General features: G+C 38.8%; 1 long non-coding RNA gene across 1 annotated transcript in view; it reads left to right on the forward strand.

Annotated features, from left to right (window-relative positions):
- The first annotated feature begins 2,437 nt into the window (after positions 1–2,437).
- LOC142175159 (uncharacterized) overlaps positions 2,438–21,951 on the forward strand; it is a 65,525-nt gene continuing 46,011 nt past the window's right edge. Inside the window, exon 1 of the long non-coding RNA XR_012704341.1 lies at positions 2,438–3,109. This is a non-coding gene — a long non-coding RNA (uncharacterized LOC142175159). The remainder of the gene's footprint in view (positions 3,110–21,951) is intronic.

Consider the following 21,951-nt stretch of genomic DNA (forward strand, 5'->3'; position numbering starts at 1 on the left):
AAGATAACCAAAGAAAAAAAGACCTAGGTTGATGAACTTTCCCCTAGGATCAAAATCTTAGTCTAATGAATCTTTCTCCTAAGATAGAAGATCTAGTTTGATGAACTTTCTCCTATGATAGTAATCTTAGTCTGATGAATCTTTCCCCTAAGATAACCAAAGAAAAAAAGACCTAGTCTGATGAACTTTCTCCTAGGATTAAAATCTTAGTCTGATGAATCTTTCTTCTAAGATAGAAGACCTAGTTTGATGAACTTTCTCCTATGATAGAAATCTTAGTCTGATGAATCTTTCTCTGAAGATACCAAAAAAAGAAGAAGAAAAGAGACTCAGTCTGATGAACTTTCTCCTAGGATCAAAATTTTAGTCTGATAAATCTTTCTCCTAAGATAGAAAACCTAGTCTGATGAATTTCTCCTATGATAGAAATCTTAGTCTGATGAATCTTTCTCCTAAGATACCAAAAAAAGAAGAAGAAAAAAAGACCTAGTCTGATGAACTTTCTCCTAGGATCAAAATCTTAGTCTGATGAATTTTTCTCTTAAGATAGAAAACCTAGTCTGATGAACTTCCTCCTAGGATAGAAATCTTAGTCTGATGAATCTTTCTCCTAAGATACCGAAAAAATATATTCATAGTCAGATGAACTTTTCTCGTAGGATCAAAATCTTAGTCTGATGAATCTTCTTCTAAGATAATAAATTAGAAAATTTAGTCTGATGAACTTTCTCCTAGAATATATATCTTAGTCTGATGAGTTTTTCTCCTAAGATATAAAAACCTAGTTTAATGAATTTTCTCCTAGAAAAGAAAAAAAAAAGAAAAAGAAAAGAGGGTGTCTCGATTAAAAAAAAGTCATTTGTTCATGTCTTTGAAAAAGAAAAGCGTTGGGGAAATTGATTTAAAAGAATAATTTTCTCAACAAAAAAAATTGAAATTGATTTTCTCAAAAAAAAAAAAAACCAAAAAAAATCCTTCTTGGTTCATTTTAGCATAGGTACACAATTCAGTAGTCTCACTTTCCAACATAGGGTCCCACTCCCTAGCTGACGCCAGCATAGCCTGCTAATCTTTTCCAACACAGGGTCCCACTCCCTAGATGATGCCAGCATAACCTGGTAATCTTTTCCAACACAAGGTCCCACTCCATAGCTTATGCCAGCATAACCTGATAATCTTTTCCAATTTAGGGCCTCCAATCCCCAGTTGATTTCATTTTAGATATAGGGTCTCCACTCCCTAATCTCCTTTCTCAAGGATACACAATCCTGACTTTTATTTGCTTTTGATAAAGAAGTAGTTTAGAATTTTTTTACAATAACTCACGAAATTTTCCTAGTGAAAACTGGGGCAGAAAATTTTCGTTTATTTGTTTTTTTGATGTCTGAGCAGGTTTTACCTCAAGGCACAGGGTTCGAGACGACCAAAAGAAGTAGTCTTAATCCAGAATAAAAAAAAAAAGAAAAAAGAAGTGAACTCAAAGTGCAGAAGCAGAGAAAAGCTGTGGAATGCTCAAGACGTGATTGAATTCACAAGCTTTGCATGTCCCGCCTTGATCCGAGAAGTTGAAAAAGGAATGAACCAGCACTTGCAGCTAACAAGCGTTAGGATTTAGATCAGAGTCCGCATGAAGAACCAACCAAGACTTAATATCAAGCTTCAGAAGACTCATAGATATGAATCTTGTAGCTGGTAGCTGGTAGGCTTAGTTAGTCTTTTAAATTTTGATTTTGATGTAATAACAGGAACCGCAAACCGAAACCTCGACGGCACCCCAATGGGCTCTCCACCTTGGTACTCTATCACTTTTTCTAATTCTGAACTACACGTGGCCTGATTCCTTTATAGCCAATGATATGTAGGAAGCTCAGATACCAGGGCTCGGTCACATTCTCCTTTCTCTTAGTTTTTGGTCTCTTTAAATAAGGGTCGAGTCAAAAAACCTGTCTCGTCGTTCTTTGTCTGAAAACTCTTCGCATTTCCAGTTAAAGAGGGGCAGCTGTAGACATGTAATTTTTGACCCTCTCCAAGATTTTACACATTTTAGCCTAAATATTTAATTTAGGTTTAATATCGCTATTCTAAATAGTTTTGACTCTTTTACTTTATTTTTATCATAAAAAATAAAAATTACAAGAAAATTATTTTCATCTTTAGGTTAAAAGTCAATTAGTATATTCATATTTATTGTATTATAACATTTGAAAATACAAAAATTAGTTTCTCTTTTAGAAATTAGTTTTATATTAGTTTATTTTAATTTAGAGTGATTTTCACATTTTATAGATACATTGTACTATTTGGTCTTCCTAGCTTAGATTCAAACCCAAAAGATATGGTCCAAGCCCAATTACCCTTAGCCCATAGATCCAAGCTCAATACTCATAAAATCTTAATACTTTAAAAGGGTCCTTCTTCTTCACAACCTAGACCTAGATCTAGACTAAAAAAAACAAAAAACGGCAGCATTCCAAAATTAGGCAGCTAAGTTAGCCGCAACACCCACGAAACAGAGATATCAAATCGGAAAGAGGGGAGACCTTTCTTTAGCGAAGATCGTCTCTGGACTTCAAAAATTTTCCAACACCCATTGATGCTTTTTTTGATCCTTTCAAAAGCTGCCGAAAATTCCAGCAACACACACATCAAAAGAGACAAAGAGATCACACACTAAAAACAAAAAAAGGAAAGGAGGAGGAGTTGCCAAATTGCCTTTGCTGGAAATTGTGATTTGGAAGTTGGACCCCACCAAATCTCAACTCTAAACTCTCAATTTAATAACTATTCCTTCTCTGAATTTTCCAAACTTTAACGAGTCTGCTAAAAAGCTGAATCCTACACATATTTTTTTTCTTCTTCAATTGGAGTTGCAATTTGCTAATTCAAAGATATTCAATCTGATATTGTTGGTGTGATCAAAGATAATCAAATAAACATGGAGGATTGGTTTTATGCTTCTGATTTTTGATTTGGAATCCAATGGAATTTGACTGAGGTCGGGTTGAGCTTTGAGTTTTCCGATAGGTTTCGAGGTCGCCGACGATTTCAGTCGAGGTTCAAAGTTCGTTGGGATTTTTCTCGCTATTTCCATTCCTCTGCACCAGAAAAGGTTAGATTCTTCAATACAGAATGTCCAATTCTTTAGTTCAAAAGCATAACTTCATTCTTGTTTATTTATCAAAGAGTTATTTTTTTTTATTAATTTTGTTGGTTTGCTTTATTTACCATGGGTGTTTGCTTTAGAATTATTTTTACTACTAGTGTGTTTGTTTAAACAAGTGAACTTAATAGAGTGAATTGCAAATACAGAGCGTGATAATTATATTACTGAACACAAAGACACGGTTTTAGGTTTTTGTCACAGCCGAAAAACTGACCCGGCCGTGATGGCGCCTATCGTGAGACTAGGCCAGCCAACACAACTCCCGAATCAACCATTTTCCAATAAAAGTTATTTTTATACCATTTACAAATCAATAATCACATAATAAAATTTAAAAGAAAAATGCGGAATAATTACACAAGCCCGACATCGGGATGTCACTAGTCATGAGCATCTACCAAAGTCTGAATAGAACAAGATTCTAAAAATGTACTAATTACAGTAATGAAAATGAGGGGAAGGAACGCAGTGTTGTGAACGTCGTGTAGCCACTTTGCCAACTCCGATGACTCCGCCTCTAAGCAATCAACACCCGTCACCGGGTTCTGAAATACCTAAATCTGCACACGAAGTGCAGGGATTAATGTGAGTACTCTAACCCAGTAAGTAATAAGAGTAAATAAAAATTAAGCAGTAAGAAAACACGTCAACCACGTCATAGCAGCACAGTGATTACAACATGTTCCCAAATCAAGATATCATTCAAATCGTTTCGTTAAACTCCCAACTTCAGTAAAATCCTTTAAAAGTTATCTTCCTAACCTTTTCAATATAGGTTTAATGAAATATATATATATATAGTGAATGTGATGAAAATCATAATTGGCCCCTCGGGCGAAACATAGTTTTTATACAGCCTCTCGGCAAAACAGAAATTCATACCCATTTCATAACTTAAAACTTCAGTTTAAATGAAAGTCATTTAAAGCATTTGTTAAACATTTTCAATAGAGGCTCGGTCAAAAGATGAGTGAAAGCAATAATTAAATAACCACATTCGATAGGAACTCACTTTAAGGAGGACTGAAAAAACACTAAGTTCATAACCATGCCCCTCAAGCAAGCATCACTCATGTACATGCATATATGTAGCCCCTCGGGCAAGCCTCTCAGTCACTTGTAACTCAACTCTTACCAATCAGTGTTCACACTCAGCTCTCACACTAAATAGGTACCATATAGTAACCGCTGCAGCATGCAGCCCGATCCATATATCGCTGCGACATGCAGCCCGATCCATATATATAGTCGACTATGCTCACTGGGGGTGTGCAAACTTCGAAGGGGCTCCTACAGCCCAAGCTCTAGCGGCGTGCAGCCCGATCCCTAAAAGTATAATCCTCACAGCCAGGCCCTCAGCCTCTCTCAGTCATTAACCTCACAATCAGACCATTGGTCTATCTCAGTCATCAACCTCACAATCAGACCATCGGTCTATCTCAGTCATCAACCTCACAATCAAACCCTCGGTTTATCTCAGTCATAAACCTCACAATCAGACCCTTAGTCTATCTCAGTCATCAACCTCACAATCAGACCCTCGGTCTATCTTAGTCATCAAACTCACGTTCACTCGGACCATAAGTAAAACAGGGAACTCAGCCCAAACAGTTTTCACATTTTAAGAAGTAAAGTGATGAAACCAGATTTAAATAGTAAACAGGTAAAAATGACTGAGGATATGCTTTCAAAACAAATAGAGTGAGGAAAAATAGTGAAAGCACCCTAAGGGTCTCAACAGGTCGGCACAAGGCCCCAAACATGGCATACAACCCAAAATATAATATCAATCTCTAAAATATGGAATATCATAAGATTTCAAATCAAATACGTGACTCAACAGTTGTACGGTACTGACCAAGTCACAATCCCCAATGGTGCACGACTCCACGCTCGTCATCTAGCGTGCACGTCACCTCAAAGTAGCACAACGATGTGAAATCCGGGGTTTCAAACCCTCAGGACAACATTTACAATCATTACTTACCTCGATCCGGTCCAAACTCTAGCCCGCGATGCCTTTGTCCTCACGAATCGACCTTTGGATGCTCCAAATCTAGCTCTAATCAGTACATAACCATGAAAATATGCTAAGGGAACAAAGCCCACTCGAAAATATCCAATTTACATAAAAAATTCCGAAATTTCTCAAATCCGGCCACCGGGCCTACGTTTAGGAATCCGATCAAAGTCACATCAATAGAATCTTCATCCTCTCACAAGTCTATACATACCAAGAACATCAAAATCGGACCTCAATTGCCCCTTTAAATTCCCAATTTACACTCTCCAAATCCAAGCTCTAAATCCCAATTTTTTTGGCTTTAACTTCCACATTTTTTAAATGATAAAACAAGTAAGAATCAACACAGGATCGGTTATTGAGTTCAAAAATCTTACCTCCAAGTGTTATCTCTTGAATCCCTCTTCAAATCCTCTCAAAAAGCTCCAAAATCACCAAAAATAGTGAAAGTTAGCCCCAAAATCGCGGACAATGGCTATTTAAACATTCTGCCCAGGCATCAAAAACCTTCTTCGCGAATGCGGTCAAGACCTCGCGTTCGCGAAGCACAATCCAGCTTTGACCAAAAATCCTTCTTTGCGATCACGTCTTGCCACTCGCGAACGCGATGTTTTCCTCAGACTAACCCTTCGCGATGGCACAACCTCTCTTGCGAACGCGATGAATAAACACCCTGAAGCTCAGCTGCCCAATTCCTCTTACACGAACACGATGACCAATCACACATCCCTTTGCGAACATGGAGCCTGCCTCGTGAATGCGAAGGCTAAAATTCCAGCCTTCACCAGCTAACCCTTCGCGAACGCGAAGACCATTTCTCTGCAACACAGATCAGTAATTTTCTGCAATCCCAAACAATATGAAATGGTCCGATTGACCACCCGAAACTCACTCGATGCCCTTGGGACGTCAACCAGACTTGCCAACATATCCCATAACCTCATTCAAACTTGTTCCAACCTTCAGAACGCTCAAAACAACATCAAAACACCAAAATCACATCGGATTCAAGCCTAAGAATCTCAAGAACTTCCAAATTATGCTTTTGGTAAAAAACCCAACCAAACCACGTCCGAATGACCTAACATTTTGCACACATATCACAAATGACACAAGTGAGCTACTGGAACTTCCAGAATTCCATTCTGACCCCTATATCCAAATTTCATCTATCAATCGAAAAATGCCAAAATCTAAATTTCGCCAATTCAGGCCTAAACCTTCCACTGACTTCCAAAATGCATTCTGATCACGCTCCTAAGTTCTAAATCACCTAATGGATCTAATCAAATCGTAAAAATTCCAATCCGATATCATGTACAAACAAGTCAAATCTTGGTCAAACCTTTCAAATTTCAAGCTTCAAACTGAGAACTGTTCTTCCAAATTCGTTCCGATTATCCTGAAAACCAACACCAACGATTTACATAAGTCATAATACATCACACGAGGCAAGTCATGCCCAGGAACTGGCAAGCAAAGTGCAAAAGCTCAAAACGACCGGTCGGGTCGTTACATCCTCCCCCACTTAAACATACGTTCGTCCTTGAACGTGCCTAGAGTTGTTTCAAAAGCCAACCAATCGCTGAATAACCTTTCTATGCACATACCCGGGGGTGATCCTACGTCACCCTATCTTATATAAGTCTGATAGCACATTGTAACTGAAATCTTACAATCCAACCTAGCCCATAAGCCTTAGAACCACATTTCCACTTCTGAAATCATCCACAAGATCAAAATCTCACATCTATACTCTGAATAAGTCTGAACCAGCTGTAATAACCCATACCTGCAACCTCAGGTGCATTTACATGATATACCACATAACTCAAACTCTTGTAGCGATAACTTCTAATCATAGCAGCTGCACACAACAACCGAATACCGGTAGGAAACCTCTTATCAGCTAAAGTCTTATCCCAACACTTTCATATACTGCCAATGATAAATAAAACATACAGTAAGCCATAACCATTTATCTGATCAACCATTCATGAAGCCACTTTTCCTTTAGCAAAGACCATAACAAATTTCTGAGCCGAGCCTCAATATTATCCTTCCAACATGCTGAAATCGAATCCTTTTGCAGTCATTAAAGATCCCGATGATCTCATCTAATCCAACAAAACTACTTTGGTGAGATTTACACATCAATACAGACTAAAGCCACGACTTGTGCAATTCTTGCACCAATAAGCAACAATCCGAACATACACAATTCATGAAAATGATTCAAATGAAAGAGTTGTACCGAAAGCTCACTAGTACCACCACAACACAAGGCTGAGAACCTGCCACACATTGTAGAAACAGAACACACGAATCTAACCCGTAGGATCATACTTCCACATAGCTTCGCTCCAATGTGCGACCTCATCCAAACACTGGTCCACATGAGACACCTTAAGTTACTATGCTCAAAGTCGACAACCGTGCGCAATATGATGTCTAAAACCAAAGTAATCATCATAACCATCGCGAGGCAATTACATAACACCACACAACTCTAAGGGACATAACCGATACTCCATCCTCCGAGCAATACCCAGTGCTCTTCCCGCTCGAATTCCACTGAGAGGCCCCAATAACACCGCACCACATGTGCCTATAACCAACAAATCCTAACATCTCGTAACACGGAAGATAACTCAAAGATCCCCCTGATTACTATCAGCTCCATAACAACCAAATCAACACATCCCTCACCAATAGCAACTCGAAGTTAACAAAGCCGTCTCAATGCAGAAAACACATCCATATAGTTCTACCAATAAACCACACATCAACTCTAGTCACCCACAACAGATAAATAACCCTCCAAAGGTTCACAATGATTGAATTATAGCACAAACTATCATCTGACTAACTTGCCCACATCTTTACCGTCCACAACCACAAGTTAACCTGTTTATGAGAACTTTCAGTCTCCAAGTCCATAAGGCACACGAATTACCATATCTAATCCCAATTTCGCCGCTCGAATATACAACACACCTCTAATACTCAATCATCCCATGAGGGTTATACCCATAATTCTTCTGTGCCATCAAACAAACACTAATATCATCAATCAATCAGACGAGATAGTGCCATAATACCAATAAAGCTACCATAACTCAAACACATCGCCCCTTGTAAAATGTATACCCTCATCAAGCCACACCAATTAGTGATCTCATTTATCTAGTCACCTAAAGCTGCCTATGCTATCTAAGAATTTATGACCTTTCTTTCAAAACTGAACTGTATCCTTACACATGTAAATCTCAATCCTACACAATATACCGCATAAACCGTGCCATCCTAGGATAACTATGAGAACTTCATATCCCTTCCGAGCCACAAGCAACTATGTACTCTACTAGCCAAGAACTTCCCATTGATCCCATCTAGAAGAAAATCACTATACATCCCATGCTCCTCACGCCAATAGGAAAAATATACTTCTCTAACTGTGGTGGAAACCATCTAGAACTCTCCAAATTCAATTTGCACAACTTTAAGTCATCAAGACTGAGCCCTTCTAACTCAACCGAGCTACGCAGGTCACTAAAACCCAAAAGAATTGCCGCAAAACACCTGTAGGAACTCATTACCTCGTAAGCATCAAAGAACTAATCATATCCTTGCCATATCGACTCGGCCTACTACCAATCTATCCCATCTATCCAAGTTCCCTTCTGATTTACCTTCAACTTAATACTCCTTCTTGCTATAACATCACAATTCCTCAACTCAGACTTACCACACGAGACCCAAGCATAAAGTCACATTGTCTAAGGCTCATAACCCGCTGAATACCCTCTTAAATATCCCCAAAGTACCACATTCGAAATACTATACTCTGAAGAGACTTCTTGCGAATCTAAATCCATTACCTTTACCTTCCTGACGCTGATGTATATAGAATTCCCTAAATGATATCAAAATACCACAAATCTTGACACCCTCCAAATACAAACCTCAGTTTCTAGCCAAAAGCACAACTTGAAGATCTCCAATTATTACAGGTAAAATCTTGAACACATTAGAACCAATTTATAGCATCATCCACTCTACTGAAACTGCAATTAGCCTAACTAAATGAACCGAACAACATGTGCCTCATTAGCACTCCGACACCGCAGAATGTAACCTCACCTTAATGCAACCAAGCAACTTCTCGCCCCATGCACCGGGCATCCTTCACCAATAACCACTTAAGACATTCCGTGATTCTCATACACCTATGAAGCATGACATAACCTTTGTCAAAATTTTCCTTTACTCGAGCCATCCTCGGTCTCAATCTATGTAAGCCATAACTGATTCACCCGCACGCCTCAAACTGGAACCAACATAGCACATAACCGTGCAATCGACTAATTAATAGTGGACTCCCCCACTTGCCTCGAAGCCATAGACCAAAACATACACAATAACTCATAATACATATACTTTATCGCTGCCATAATACCATAGTGAGATTAAACTCAATCCTTCATAAGCTCGTGAGACAGGAAATTCTGGTACTTTAACCCTTCTGCATTCTCGCATTCACTCTCGTAACAGTTAATCCCACTCTCTTAAGCGACCCAATTTAAATTGCAACACGTATATTTCACTTGTAAATGAAATTTTCTAACAGACAACATAAGGATCGCACAAACTTCCGAACACTCCGCAGGAGATAACCCACCTGCTTCGCCTCGGACTAATATTTTTGTATACCTTCCACCATCATAAACATTATGCAGTCGCTTAATTTTCTTGAGTCTGAACCCATACCGCAACATGAAATTTACTTCACTCCCAACTAGGACATCTGAAAAGATTCTTCACACTCCCATAATTCGGGGCTATACCTTAAAGCAAGATGGAAATCAAGCACCTAATAATTCTTCCATCCTCCAGCAGACCCTTCTCGTCGCTTCCAAATCATATGAATAGATCTCGCAGTCAAAACATACTCATCGCATAGCCATCCAACAATCACTTCTACTAATAGGGACACTACCAAACATGTAAGTGCAAAAACACGTGCTCACACAATCAGCACCTAGGTGCTCAAGTTATAGGCAAAAGTCCAGCCTCAAGTCCTCCAGACTAGCCCAACATCAACACACAGAGATCACATCTCGCCCCTCGATCAGGGAATCACAAGCCATCGATGCACATCTGAGACCGAGCTCTCATGTGCGCATGCAAATGCGTGAGAAGAATTCAAATAGTTACATTCCAAGTTGAATCAAGGACGCACGATAAGAATTCAAGAATGAGAAGTTTTTCCTAAAGTTTCTGCAGCCTCTCGAGGATAAATACAGACGTCTCTGTACCGTTTCGCGAGAATCTACTAAACCTGCTCATGACTCGTGAGACCTATGTAACCTAGGCTCTAATACCAACTTGTCAAGACCCAAAAACCGACCTGGTCGTGATGGCGGCTATCGTGAAACTAGGCCAGCCGACATAACTCCCGAATCAACCATTTTCCAATAAAAGTTGTTTTTATACCATTTATAAATCAATAATCTCATAATAAAATTTAAAAGAAAAATGTGGAATAATTATACAAGCCCGACATCGGGGTGTCACTAGTCATGAGCATCTACCAAGGTCTGAATACAACAAGAGTCTAAAAATGTACTAACTACAGTAATGAAAATGAGTGGAAGGAAAGCAATGCTGCGAATGTCGGGCAGCCACCTTGCTAACTCCGATGACTCCGCCTTAGAGCAATCAACACCCGTTACCGGGTTCCGAAATACCTGAATCTGCACACGAGGTGCAAGGAGTAATGTGAGTACTCCAACAGAGTAAGTAATAAGAGTAAATAAAGACTGAGCAGTAAGAAAACACGTCAACCACGTCATAAAACCACAGTGATTACAACATGTTCCCAAATCAGGATACCATTCAAATCGTTTCGTTAAATGCCCAACTTAGTAAAATCCTTTAAAAGTTATCTTCCTAACCTTTTCAATATAGTTTTAATGAAATATATATAATTAAAGAGATGAAAATCATAATCGGCCCCTCGGGCAAAACATAGTTCGTATACAGCCTCTCGGCAAAACAGAAATTCATACCATTTCATAAGTTAAAACTTCAGTTTAAATGAAAGTCGTTTAAAGTATTTGTTCAACATTTTCAATAGTGGCTCGTTCTAAAGCCGAGTGAAAGCAATAATTAAATCAACACATTCGATAGAAACTCACTTTAAGGAGGAGTGAAATCAGTAAGTTCATAGACCAGCCCCTCAAGAAAAGCATCACTCATGTACATGTATATTTATGTAGCCCCTCGGGCAAGCCTCTCAGTCACTCGTGACTCGACTCTTACCAATCAACGTTCACACTTAGCACTCACACTCAATAGGTACCATATAGTAACCGCTGTGGCGTGCAACCCGATCCATATATCGATGCGACGTGCAACCCGATTCATATATCTCATCGATCCTCACAACTAGGCCCTCAACCTCTCTCAATCATTAACCTTACAATCAGACCCTTGGTCTATCTCAGTCATCAACCTCACAATCAGACCCTCGGTCTATCTCAGTCATCAACCTCACAATCAGACCCTTGGTCTATCTTAGTCATCAACCTCACGATCACTCGGACCATCAGTATAACAAGGAACTCAGCCCAAACAGTTTTCACATTTTAAGAAGTAAAGTGATAAAACCAGATTTAAACAATAAACATGTAAAACATGAATGAGGATATGCTTTCAAAACAAATAGAGTGAGGAAAAATAGTGAAAGTGCCCCTAAGGGTTTAACAGGTCGGCACAAGGCCCTAACCATGGCATACAACCCAAAATATAATATCAATCTCTAAAATATGGAATATCATAATATTTTAAATTAAATACGTGACTTAACAGTCACACGGAATGGACCAAGTCACAATCCCCAACGGTGCATGACTCCACGCTCGTCATCTAGCGTGTGCGTCACCTCAAAGTAGCACAACGATGTGAAATCCGGGGTTTCAAACCCTCAGAACAACATTTGCAATCATTACTTACCTCGATCCGATTCAAACTCTAGTCCGTGGTGCCTTTTCCCTCACGAATCGACCTCCGGATGCTCCAAATCTAGCCATAATCAGTACATAACCATTAAATATGCTAAGGAAACAAAGCCCACTCGAAAATATCCAATTTACATCAAAAATCCCGAAATTGCTCAAACCTAGCCCCCAGGCCCACGTCTCAGAATCCAATAAAAGTCACATCAATAGAATCCTCATCCTCTCACGAGTCTATACATACCAAGAACATCAAAATCGGACCTCAATTGCCCCTTCAAATTCTCAATTTACACTCTCCAAATCCAAGCCCTAATTCCCCAATTTTTTTGGCTTTAATTTCCACGTTTTTTTTTCATGATTAAATAAGTAAGAATCAACATAGTATCGAGTATTGAGTTCAATAATCTTACCTCCAAGTGTTATCTCTTGAATCCCTCTTCAAATCCTCTTAAAAAGCTCCAAAATCGCCCAAAAATGGTGAAAATTAGCCCCAAAATCGCGGACAATGGCTATTTAAACATTCTGCCTAGGCATCAAAAACTATCTTCGCGAACGTGGTCAATGCCTTGCATTCACGAAACACAGTCCAGCTTTGACCAAAAATCCTTCTTCGCGATCGCGTCTTGCCACTCGCGAACGCGATGTTTTCCTCAGACTAACCCTTCGCGATCGCGCAACACCTCTCGCGAACGCGATGAATAAACACCCTGAAGCTCAGCTGCCCAATTCCTCTTACGCGAACACGGTCCACTTTACGCGAACGCGATGACCAATCACACAGCCCTTCGCGAACGCAGAACCTGTCTCGCGAACGCGAAGGCTAAAATTCCAGCCTTCACCAGCTAACCCTTCGCGAACGCGACGGCCTACCCGCGAACGCAAAGGCCATTTCTCTGCACACGGATCAGCAATTTTCTGCAATCCCAAACAATATGAAATGGTCCGATTGACCACCCGAAACTCACCCGAGGCCCTCAAGACGTCAACCAAACATGCCAACATATCTTATAACCTCATTAAAACTTGTTCCAACCTTCGGAACGTTCAAAACAACATCAAAACACCAAAATCACATTGGATTCAAGCCTAATAATCTCAAGAACTTCCAAATTACTCTTTTGGTCAAAAACCCAACCAAATCGCGTCTAAATGACCTGAAATTTTGCACACACGTCACAAATGACACAACAGAGCTACTGTAACTTCCGTAATTTCATTCCAACCCCTATATCAAAATCTCACCTATCAACCAGAAAATGCCAAAATCCAAATTTCGTCAATTCAAGCCTAAACATTCCATGGACTTCCAAAATGCATTCCGATCATGCTCCTAAGTCCCAAATCACCTAACGGAGCTAACCAAAGCATAAAAATTATGATCTGAGATCATGTACAAACAAGTCAAATCTTGCTCAAACCATTCAAATTTTTAACTTCAAACTAAGAACTATTCTTTCAAATTCATTCCGATTACCCTGAAAACCAAAACCAACGATTTACATAAGTCATAATATATCACACGGGGCAAGTCATGCCCGGGAACTGGTGAGTAAAATGCAAAAGCTCAAAACGACCGGTCGGATCGTTACAGTTTTCCTCCTATTTTTTCTAGTGTTGATTTTAATTATTATTAATCATATTTTCATGAAAATTGAGAACAAGAAACACTAAAAATAGTAGCTAGTTGGTATTGATCCATGTGCTCTTGTTATGCACTAAATGAAAATTGGTCACTGTTCTTAAGCTAAAGTGGGCTACGTGAGTAGAATCAGTTTTGGATCCGTTTCTCTATTTTTTTATAAATAAATGGGCCACTGGTATTGGAAACCGGACATAAGCTTGGTATAAGAATGAGATCGAATTATTCAAAGATACTATTATGCCTTTACGCATGTTCTCGTAATAAATATATTATAGTGATTGTGTACATGTTTACGTGACACGAGTATGATTTAATCATGAATATCGTAGCTTACTTTAGGCGTAATTAATAAATCATCGTGACTATGGGTACGGCTCCCGTGGCATAGTCTCGATACGTAATCCCCAATTCGGGTGTGCATTTCATGTGACCCGACCACAACTTCTAATAATAAGTAAAATAAATATGTTGTAAATTGCGGGTGCATTTCATGAGATGCGATTTGCAATATGTACAAAAACAACAAGTGCACAATATTGTGACTCGTTCAAATAAATTTCATAAATCTTAAAAAGTGGTTAAATTAATTAAAGATGGTTATAAAGTTAAAAATGCATAATAGGTTTAAAACGTGTAATAAATTAGATAATAGGCCATTTATTAATAGTTTAAGTTACCGTGCTAGAACCATGGAACCCGGGAATGCCTAACACCTTCTCACGGGTTAACATAATTCCTTATCTAGAATTTCTGGTTCGCAGACTTTTAAATAAAGTTGAAAATTTCCTTGATTTGAGATTTTAAATAAACCGGTCACTAGGGATACCATAATAAATATTCCAAGTGGCGACTCTGAAAATAAATAAAATAATCTCATTTCGGTTAATGTCACTTAAATTAGAAAAATTCCCTTATATCCCCCCTCGGGAGGTAAAAAGGAGGTGTGACAATTACAAATAAGAGCAGGTTTCGAACATTACATGACTCAAATAATGAGACAAAGGAAAGTCTTAAACAAATTGTATACACATGGAAAGTAAAGGGAATTTGGGAAGGAGGGGTCCTAGGTTGGTTAGCCTACAGGATCACCCCACGCAATGTCTGGTAAACACTCCTCAATGAGGGGCTACATGTGACATTAGCGTGTAGTCATCATATCTATATCTATCCTTCCCACCCCTTAGCGGTTATTAAGCGAATGTTATTTAGCGATCTCTATGCGTGCAGTTACCCGCCCCTTATTAATGGTCATGGAGGAAATTAGGACCTCTACCTATAGGCAATTCTAGATGGACCCCTAAGGTTTAAAGGAGAAAATACTAAGGCGACAAGCAAGAACACATAGGACTTTAGCAAATAAAAGTAGGAAGGAGCAAATAAGAGTTTATTTTAATGTTGTAGTTTATCCTAGAAACAGGATTTTAAGTGATAATAAGGATGTCAAAATGAGATGCTAAAAATAGTATACATAAAACCTAGGAGTATGGTATCTAATGCATGATATGATTTGCATGTATTGGTCCTAAACATGAATTCTGATGCACATACAGAAAAATATAAACCTAAAGCATGTTTTCTACCCTTTGATAACATGTATAGCTACCCTCCCCTTTTTTACTAGCCAGCCCCAATATTCGTTTACAATGAATATTACAAACCAACATTGAATGAATTGCATTAATAGATAAAGAAAAATAAGGAGTTACACCATAGGGATCCTGCAAGTAGGCCCAGATTTCCAAAACCTCAACTGCTCAGATTGTTTCATAGCCTTTCTCAATATCCGGGTATGTCAGAGTTCCCTAAGGATCTCAAGAAATCCCAAGCAGTGCTCACTCCCAGATTTCACAACCATATTTGAGTAAGTGCAGTGTGGAAGGGCCAGCTCTAATACATCAGAGTTTAGAGGGATCTCATAGGGATCCCTAAGCAGTCATTAGAGGGGCAGAACTTAGGGATCTAAGAATAGAGTGAAAATGCTTGACATAGTTTTGAAAAAAAAAAGTTTAAGTAGGAAAACAATTTGAAAAGAGACTTGAAAATAGTTTTGTAAAACAACAGAAGAGTTATTCAATAAGACAGTTTTGAAAAGAGTAGGGCAATCAACAAACAACAAACCAACCTCAGAACAAAAACAGGTTCAACATCACGCATAGAACAAAGAACCAAGACAGGTTTAGTACACAAGCCTTCACACAAGGGTAAATAGGAATTGGGGACAGGTAAAACACATAATGGTAAACACATAGCACGCAGAAGTCTTTGGAATTGGTACAAATATGCTCAAAACACTGATTAGACAGTCGCAGAATCAGCAATGCTCAAGGGGTTCAGTATATGATCAACATAATTTAAAATCAATCCCAGAATCATACAAGTTTAGGAGTACAAACTACTTTAAAAGGAGATTCATACCAGAAACCAGATAGAGCAAGATCACATGGAGATAGACTACAAAGAGGGGGGTAACATGTTCATACTGATCCTAAGGAAGGGGAGTACATAATGTGCTAATAAAGTAAATATTTCAACTACATGTTTCACAGCAAAACCATAAGTAAAAGCATACTAGAAACAAGATTAATTGAAGTAATAAAAGGACCATATTGTTTTTGGAACTTGAATTTAAATCAGAACATACAAATAAAGAAGGTAGTAAACACAAAGTGAGGAGCAAGAGAGTAGAGTAATCAGCCTTGTCTTGCAGCCGGCTGACTTAGAACAATAGCAAGTAACAAGAGAAAAGAGAGCAGAAGAGAGTTTTTGTATGAGAGAGAGTTTTGAACCAATGTGTTCATCTCTTTGTGCTATGAAAGAGCAAGGTATTTATAGTTTGAAAACAGGTAGAAAATAAGGCAAGAATCATAGTTCAGCAGTAATTATGGAACTATGTACTAATTAGAATCAAATTAGTATAAGTACTTCCTTTAATTAAGGAGTTAAATTTAAACGGTAACATGCAAATACTAAATAAGGAAGGAAATCATATAAGGCTGAATATAACAAATAAGGAAATATTTTCAGCATAGTACAAGTACACAACATGTAATAGAGACTAGGTTCAGCAGATTCTAATCAAGGAAAATACTTAAGAATCAGTTGACAACATGCTCGACCATAGATAAAGGTAAGAAAATATCTTAAAGGTTAAAATAAGTAGAGAATATCACAAGAAATCAGTGAAGGATCAGTCACAGAGATTCAAAGATTCAAAAATAGCAAATAGTACTGATTTAGGAGAAATTAACACAAAATTTATGAGAACAAGCGGAATAAACACATAATAGGCAAGAATCAGAAACCCTAATAAGCCAAATAGGGTAAAATCACACTAAATTAGGGATTCACATAGAGCATAGCACGAATTAATAGAATAAACATGACATAGGCGGAAGAAGAAAACGTCAGAGACAATGATGAACTAAATAGGGTAAAACCATAGAGAATCATAAGGCTCATGAGCAACAAGCACATATATAGATTAAGCGAACATATTATCACAAAACAGACTCAGAATCCAGGACTAAAACCAAGAAACTTAAGGTTTTCAACATAATAACTCAGATAAAAAGAGAAAACTCAAATAAACGTTTAAACATAGTGAAAATCATAGATTAATACTAAAATTAGAAGGAAAAGCCATTTTGAAAAGGGGTTAAGAAACCCTGGTTTGAAGATGAAGAGTCGTTTTAGAAAAATCAGAAAATCTTTAATGAAAACAGCAAAATAACTCGGAATATACCCAAGTATATTACAAATCTAAGAAATCAAGAGCTAATAGTTAGGGTTTTAGAGAGATAAACCAAAGAGAAAGAGAATCGGCCTAGAAACCATAGGTTCTAGCCGGAGATGGCAGGATCTTACTCGGACATGCCAAGATTGGCCTGGGAATGACATGAAAAACCATGGCGGTGAGTTGAACCGCCTCTGGTTCCTTTGAGGACCTCAAGGCAGTAGTAACCCGGCGTAAGAAGGAGCCATGAGGGCTGGGATGGTGGTGAGACCACTATAGTTACCGGCAAGTTGACGGCCGATGAGAGCTTTAGGTTTTAGTAGAGAGAATTTGAGAGGTGAGGGGAGAGTGTAACAGTGGAGTGAAAGAGCAAAATGAGGGGGGAGGGGGGTAGTCTCTAGGGTTAATTAAGGAAAGGGGAGATCTGGACCGTTGATTAAAGTTGATCAACGATCCAGATTAGACAAGGGATTGGGCCGGGTAGGATAAGGTATTGGGCCTGGGGTATTTGGGCCGTTTTAATTGGGTTGAGGTATGATTTAATTAGGCTATAATTGAAATAAAAGTGGCTATTTGTTAAATACCCAATGTAAATTAATTAAAACAATTTACAAAAATAGTTGTTACTTATAAAACATGAATTTCATGCGTAGAAAATAATTTTAAAATGTTTATTTAGTATTTAAAAAATACACATGGTTATTTTCGGATGAAAACAGTACAAAATCATATGATTGGGCTATAATTACAAAGTTTTTGTAATTATAGCCAAAAGGTGCCAACTTGGCTAATTATGAAATAATTTGGTCTTAATAAGACCAAAAATAATACATTACATCAAGAAATGCTTTTGAAATCATTTGTGAGGTAATTTTGTAATTATTTCTTGGAAATGAAATGCTGGATAAATTAATAAAAATATAGGAAAATTGTGAAAAATATCAATTCCTAATCAATGCATGATTTTAAAGACATATATGCAATTTGAAATATTTTTTGGGAAAAATTGGGAATCAACAGCTGCTCCTCTTTACCCGGAAAGGATGAAAGAGTTTGTCGGGTAAAGATATGATGGCCAATTTTGACTGAGCGAACGTTCCGAAAGATTAGGTCGCACCCTGGCTTCTGAGCTGCCTATATATCCCTGGTTTTACAGGAATCAAGCTGTATGTAGTTCCGGATCCATCGGCGGAGTATACCGGTGAAGTCATTACAACAACGGACGCAACATCTAGGGCTAAATGAATGAACGGTTTTATAGAAGAGGTTAGGTTTTATATGGTCGGGAGAACTGGAGCGGGATCACTCCTACTGGGATAGTCGTTGCTCGCCGGTTTCCCTCAAATAGAAGAAATACAAGCGTATATTGTGTATAAATTTAAACATGATGCAAGTTCCTGTTGAACTATGAATGTTGTCTTTAGACGGTTAAGGATGACGTCCTTAGACCATGACGTCCTGGGCCATGAATTGCTTGATGAGAGATTTGTAGGCCATTAAAAAATGTTCTCAGGCCATGAAGATGGTGCCTCCGAACTATAACGCCTTTGAATTATGATATGCAAAATTGAGGGATCCTTAGGCTATGGCATGGTGTCTTCCGGCTATGAGGATGATGCCTTTTAGACTATGATGCCTTCGGATAGATTGGCGATATTTCAGCCCATGATATGCAGCAATGATGTTAACAAGACAAAGCTTAGTCTTGTGAAATGATGGGCAGAGCTTAGCCCGATTGAAAAGCAAGTAGATAGTACTAGAAATAGAGGAATATTTGTGCGAAGAGGGACAACGCTTAGTCCCATGCAGATGGGGAGGTAAGGATTAGCCTCATGCAAGTATAGAGGCAAGGATTAGCCTCATGAAAGTGGGGAGGCGGGGATTAGCCTCATGCAAGTACGGAGGCGAGGATTAGTCTCATGCAAAATAGGGAGGCAGCGATTAGCTTTATGTAGATATAGAGGCAGGGATTAGCCTCATGCAGGTATGGAGGCAGGGATTAGCCTCATGCAAATACGGAGGCAAGGATATGCCTCATGCAAATACAGAGGCAAGGATTAGCCTCATGCAGATATGGGGGCAAGGATTAGAAAGGATTATCCTCATGCAGATATGGAGGCAAGGATTAGCCTCATGCAGGTACGAAGACAAGGATTAGCCTCATGCAGGTATGGAGGCAAGGATTAGCCTCATGCAGGTGTGGAGGCAAGGATTAGCCTCATGTAAATATGGAGGCAAGGATTAGCCTCATGCAGTTGTGGATGCAAGGATTAGCCTCATGCAAATAGAGAGGCAGGGATTAGCCTCATGCAAATATGGAGGCACGGATTAGCCTCATGCACGTATGAAGGCAAGGATTAGCCTCATACAGGTGTGGAGGCAAGGATTAGCCTCATGCAAATATGGAGGCAGGGATTAGCCTCATGCAAATATGAAGGCAGGGATTAGCCTCATGCAAATATGGAGGCAAGGATTAGCCTCATGCAAGTAGGAAGGCACGGATTAGAATTAGCCTCATACAAGTAGGGAGGTAGGGATTAGCCTCATGGAAGTATGGAGGCAAGGATTAGCCTCATACAAGGAAAGAGTAGCAAATAAGAGTAGTATTTGTCTTAGCTGGAGATACATTCAGTGTCTGATGTCTTGATTGATAGCGAATTTGTTACGTGTACGTATTTACGGATTTTATTGCCATGCCAAATATACCTGCGTTCAAAGAAAAATTGTAAGTTTTGTGGGGGGGGGGAGGTTGATTTGTGCTTGTCTGTTGGCCTTGCTTTGCTCTACCCTGAAAGCCCTTTTCGAGTTCCCCTAGGTAACTTTCAACTGTTATCGAAATAGAGTTTTTCAAAAAATATGCAATTGTTGATAGAAATAGAGTTATTTCAGAAATATATTGATACATTTAGATGAACTAGTGACTGTAACACGTCTCAAAGGTATTGCAGCTCTCTTATGTCGGAATTTTGAGGGCCCTCTTCAAAATTCTGCCCTAGTTTAGTAGATGATCCTTCGGCTGTTTGCGGATAATAGACCTTGCTGAACCTTCTTCGGAATTTTGAGAATCCTTCTCAAAATTATGCCCCAGTTTCTTAACTGATTGCTGACCGTCTGACACATGTTGGTGTTGGCTAGACTTGCTCCGGAATTTTGAGGGTCCTCCTCTAAATTCTGCCCCAGTTTCTAGTTCTGGAGAAAAATGAAAATTTTATTATGATATGACCGAATCCACAGGTCTGCCTACGTATCCCCTCTTAAACAGGAATCAGGTCAAGCATAGTTCAATTACATCAGATGAAGAAATGTAAATAATCTAAGAATAGTATCTCTTGACTGCGTCTGAATTGATTGGTTTTGGCCAGATCTCTCCATTCATTTCTGCAAGTATGAGTGCTCCTCCTGTCAGCAGCCTGTGAACCATGTACAGACTGTCGCGCCCCCTTTTTCCTTCTGCCGAAATCGGGTTCATGACATTTTAGTATTGGACAACTCTTTCCTTTTGGGAAAGGGGGTTTGCATTTGTGAAGAGTCGCCACCTAACGGTTTTAAGGTGCCTTAGGGAACCTATATGGTTAATCTACAACTACTTTTTAGTAACCAGAGATAGGGTAAGGGCTTGAAATTATCCTAAGGGGAAGTTGTTAGGCAACCCTCAGGATCCACTAATGTGGTTCCCGGCTAGACAATTTTTGTGAATTTGTGCAATTAGCAAATAAACAAGTATGACTCAAATAGTAGGGGATTTGAGTTTAAATACACAAGTGTTTGAAAACAATTAGCGAAAGGCGAATTTTGAAAAGAATTACAATCTAAAGCATGCTTATGAATGTAAAGGGGTGTCCTAGCTTTGTTTGTAATATGGATCATATCAATGCAATACCCAGTATGACACTCCTCAAAGAGGGGCTACATGTGGTATTAGTGCACCGGTCATCATATCCATATCTACCCTTTTCCACCCCGTGAAGGTAATTAGAGTGAAGATTGGTCTCGACTCTTATTGCATGTTGTAACCCGTCCCTTCCTATCAGTCCCGGAGGAATTTAGGACTTCTATCCTATAAGGAGGTTCTAGGTAGACCCTCAGGTTTAAAGGCAAAATGCTAAGCGACATACAAAACAAGTAGGACTGCATTTAAAAGGGGAAAACACAGAAAATGAGCAGAAGGCTCAGTTATACCTCCACAAATAATGCACATAGACAGCATGACTTATACACAGTTAAGGTTTGAATTTAAAATCCTAAAGCGGGGTGTTTAAGTGGTAACATCAGAACCAGATTTATTACATAACTCAGAAAAGAAGTCCGAATCAGGTTTACCTACTAATTTTAGCAGTTGATAATTAAACAAAGGTAGTTCCAATTTAA

Source organism: Nicotiana tabacum, chromosome 3 (assembly GCF_000715075.1).
Source record: "Nicotiana tabacum cultivar K326 chromosome 3, ASM71507v2, whole genome shotgun sequence".
In the NCBI taxonomy this organism is placed as follows: Eukaryota; Viridiplantae; Streptophyta; class Magnoliopsida; order Solanales; family Solanaceae; genus Nicotiana; species Nicotiana tabacum.